Source organism: Myotis daubentonii, chromosome 3, assembly GCF_963259705.1.
Source record: "Myotis daubentonii chromosome 3, mMyoDau2.1, whole genome shotgun sequence".
Lineage (NCBI taxonomy): Eukaryota > Metazoa > Chordata > Mammalia > Chiroptera > Vespertilionidae > Myotis > Myotis daubentonii.
Window position 1 is genome coordinate 131,243,024 of NC_081842.1, and position 4,825 is coordinate 131,247,848.

The following is a 4,825-nucleotide window of genomic DNA, read 5'->3' on the forward strand; positions in this document are numbered from 1 at the left end:
TCCACCCAGGCCTAACTCAAATTTTTACAGACCAATTATTTAAAAAACAGTCCAAACAAGGACATAGTTAGCCTTTTATAGACTTCCTGCTTTGCCTATCCAGTGAAAGCTCACCCAACAGCTGTTACCTATTGATGGAATTGTAAGATCTCAAGCTACTGTGCCCTTCTGAGCTGTCTGTCCATAGTCCCCACTGTGCTGCCGAGGGCCACCCCTGGTCCTGTGAGCCCCTCTTCTCCCAGGAATTCCCTTGTTTTCCTTTCCGTCTGAACAGCGACCCCCGTGCTATGAGGACATCCCCCACCTGCAACCCTCCCAGCAAGTGCCACTACATAAAGCGTGTGGTCATATCCATCTCCTCTATCAACTCCAAATTCCTCAACCCCTGACCTCTTCCTCTGCCTCCTCCTCCCCTTCTCCTTCCTCCTCCTTTTCTCCCTCTCTCTCCCACTTATTCACAAGAAACAAGAAACCTTGATTGCTGTGGGCTAAGAAGAGGAGGAGGAAGGGTACAGAGATTTTTAAAAAGCTGCCTAAGTTTACAGAACCTTGGCTTTGCTGATGAACAAGTGACTACTGCTGCCCTACTAGTCTGGCCTCCATGGGGAAGGAGCTGCCATTGGAGTAAGACAAGGGCTTGTTCCCAGGAAGCCTCAGTCTCTCAGATGGGCAGCACAGACACACATGAGAAAAGAGCAGATCAGTGGCTCCTCCTCCTGACTGTGTTCCCATAACTCACAAGCCAATTTCCTTCTCTGCTCCCTTTCTGCTAACATCACTCATTTATTCTCTCACTCTGAGGATTTTGGTGGACTCCCTTCTATGCGAATGGCACTGTTGTGGGCACTGGGATGTAGCTGAGATTGAAGCAAAGGCATGAATTAGATTATGATGTAGGGGAAGTCTTACCAGCTGAGATGGGAGCTTACAGAAAAGCCCACCTTTCCAAGGCTGTGGGGAGTGGAGAAGAGAGTGCCCGAAGGATGGTGTATGGGGTGGAGGCCAGGACCCTGCTCACTCCTCTCTGGCCTGAGATTGGGGCCCCATAGGACCATCCAGTTCTCTTGGGAGAGTTTCAGGAAGTTGGGCCCAGTGACCTGCTCCTTTAGGTGGTGTGTGTGAGTGTGTGTGTGGGCTGCATTTCCCCAAGGACACTCATATTATGGCAAACTCCAAGTGATTCCCCAGTAATCCCAGGAAGTGCTCAGCGTAAAAATAGTGCTCCCTGAGCAAATTTGCTTGTAAAACACTGCACACTATAAAATCCATTAACACAATGCTTCTCGAAGTTTCTTTACGCACAAATCCACTGGGGATCCCGTTAAAATGCGGATGCGGATTCAGTGGGCCTCGAATGCTGCCTTTCTAACCAGTGCCCAAGCGATGTGATGCAGCTGGTCCACCAACACTATTTTGCTTAACAAATCTTAGGGGATTCTTTCTGCATCTTAGTCTCTAAAGGCGCTAAGATATCCTCCACTGATCCACCCAGTTTTGTCTCACATGAACATTTGCAGCGCTGTCTGGCGGCAGGACAGCAATGAGAGCTTTTGGGATGTAGCTGAGGAAACATTGCACTGTTAGCCTCGTGGTAGTTCGCTGCATTGTCAGTCAAGGATTGGATTTCTTTTGCCTGCCTGTGTGCACTGGAGCGTGTAAGTGTGCCACATAAGTCTGTATGGCAGGCTGTTGTTTGCACAGATAGCTATCACATCCTGTACAGGAACCTCCCAGAACTTTGTCGATGACTCATCACAAGATGGAGTCTATGCTTCCTTGCTTCAAGCCTGTGCCTGGTGAAGTCTCCATGGGCAGAGCACAGAAGAGTGTGATTGTGAGGTCCTGGAAGGCAATGCAGTTTCCACCTGTTCTCTCTCAGGATACTTGCTTTGAGACTTTAGTCACCACGTGACAAGTCTGGTTACCCTGCCCAGAGACCACATGGAGACTTGAGAGGGAGAGGGACAGGGACAGGGGGCGGGGGAGGAAGGAAAAGAGAGATGCTGAAGGAACCCCCAGCTAGTCCAGCACCCAGCTGTTTGAATCTCCCCAGCACAGGCACTGAACATGGGTCGAAAGCTTCCAAGATGACCTCAGTCAGACCTCAGCTCTAGTAACGGCATGAAAAACCTCAAATGAGAACTGCCTAGCTGAGCCCAGTTAGCTCTCTGATTTATAAGCAAAATAAATGATTGTTATTGTTTCAAGCTACTGTTTTGGAGTGCTTTTTATGCAGCACTAGATGTCTAGAAGAGTCTGAATAATAAAAATTAATCAGATGAGGGACTTGCTTTTTTTATATTAACTTTGGGTCAAGGAAACTTGGTTGGAGCTGAGGTAAAAAATAAGTTAGTCTTAGAATTTTCCTGTGGGTAGAATTCTCATTGTCTGTAGTGAGAATCCAAAGCTGAGGCACTCTCTCCTCATACCCTTGTAAGGGTAAGGTGGTAGTCTATAATCCAGATGACATCTGATAAACAAGCAGACACCCATGAAAATGAATGACTGTCAAAATTTTTTCATGCTTATTTGTTATTAACGACAGAGAATGTGAAGGTGCAATTCAAATAGTTTGTTATTGTTACACGTTTTAGCAATATATTACAGTTTACGCCTTGGCTTGGAAGTTGATTACAAGTTTTATGAGACTGAGTGCCGGTTATTGGCAATCTTGATGTTTTCTTTTTCCCGGTAAGATGTCACAGACAATTGATTTATATGTAGTCAATGTTTTTCTATATTATATCATTTCAATAAAAAAATTAAAGAAGAAAGTGTGCAGTAGGGAGTGGGAAGAGGATAATGAAGGTTACATCAGTCATATGGAAGGGTTTTAGAGTATATTAATAATATGTATGTACTCTATGGAATCCATTCTAAGAACACTTTATATTCTTTGCAAGAGACAAAACAAGTCATCAGGGACTTTTTATAAACACAGGTGGTGCTTATTAACTGAGAAATAAAAGTTTTACACTCCTGATGATTAGCTTAGACAAGTGTTCATGTGCTTCTGCACTTTTGGAAAATGGTTCTTATATTCGTTTCTAGTTTTCCTCTCAACCCTGATTATTTTCATTCCATATAACAGCTTGAGTTAGTATTGCAGTGATACCTAATATATCTGTGACAGATTTTTTTTGGGGGGGGGAAAGTATTAGCAATCTATTTTACAATGATCATCATAATAAAATATGGCACTATACACATTTTAACAAACTTGGCTGTGAAACCTCAACAAAATAAACAAAGACTTCATATGTGAATAGAGAATTAGGATTTACATCTACAAGTAATAGGCTTAAAGGGAAAATCCAATTTGCCTCTTTTATCTGTCATTGTCATACATTGCTGTGTGCTTTATCTTAGGATTTCCTGAATTAGCTGGTTATTTTGTGATTGTTTCAATACATATGAAGGGCAGACAAAAAAGGCACAAAAAATTAAGAGGATTTTGTGAGACAATATGGACAAAGCACAAAAATGAAAAAAGGAGATGGCAAGAACAGTTTTGAAAGAGGAGGCAATGGATTCTAGAAAATTTGAAAAAGAAAAATGTGTGGTATAAGGATTTGTGAATTCAAACCGTTGGAGAGCAAGACAGGTGAGAAGTTGTGTGGACATTAGGAGCAATTGGAGGAAATGTGGCTTGGAGACCTGTCTGGCCTCAGAAAGCCTTGGAGCAGAGGCTGACCAGAGAAATTTGAATGTAATAAACGTTGTAGAGATGGCATATATGATGGCCTTTGGATGCAGGACCTCCCTTTCTGTAAGTAAGCTTTACATCTCATAATTATAGGTAGACTAGATAGATAGATAAGTACACATTTATATACTTCAGGAAATATTTTTATTGTTTACCTCATAAGCACCATACAATATTTCTATAACACTCTGAAGAGGAAATGAAATTGATACCAAGAATTAGTAATTGGGAGATGAGATAGTAACTACAGAAAAATGAATCATAGAAAAAATAAATGTATGCATCAAAGCAGGGTGCAAATAAATGAGAGGCAGAAGCCTTGATTATTGGCTCTGGCTACTGGAGGGCATCTGTCTAGGCAGGGTGCCTCACAGGTAGATGAGAAAAACGGAGCTTCTAGTCAAAGCATAATATGCTAATAATATGCTAAGGCTGCTTAACTGCTCACTATGACGTGCACTGACCACCAGGGGGCACACACTTCAACTGGTAGGTTAGCTTGCTGTTGGGGTCAGGCTAATCAGGACTGGGAGAGATGGGCCAGACACACCCTGGAGCCCTCCCATGGCCCCTCCCAGGCTGGCCAACCTCCCGTGTCTCTCCTCAGCCCTGATCATGCACCAGTCGGACATCCCTCTCACAGTCTGGGACTGCTGGCTCCTAACAGCTTGCCTGCCTGCCTGCCTGATTACCCCTAACTGCTTCTGCCTGCCAGCCTGATCTCCCCCTAACTGCTTCCCTGCCGGCTTGATCTCCCCAACTGTCCTCCCCTCCCAGCCTGATCACCCACAACTGCCCTCCCCTGTGGCCTGGTCGCCCCCAACTGCCCTCCCCTGCTGGCCTGATCTCACCCCCAACTGCCCTCGCCTGCCAGCCTATTGGCCTCCAACTGTCCTCCCCTGCTGGCCTGGTCACCCCTAACTGCCCTCCCCTGCTGGCCTGGTCATACCCAACTGCCCTCCCCTGCAGGCCTGGTTCCCCCCAACTGCCCTCCCCCACAGGCCTGGTCGCTCCCAGTTGTCCTCCCCTGCTGGCCTGATGGCCCCCAACTGCCCTCCCCTTCCAACCTGGTTGCCCCCAACTGCCCTCGCCTGCCAGCCTATTGGCCTCCAACTGTCC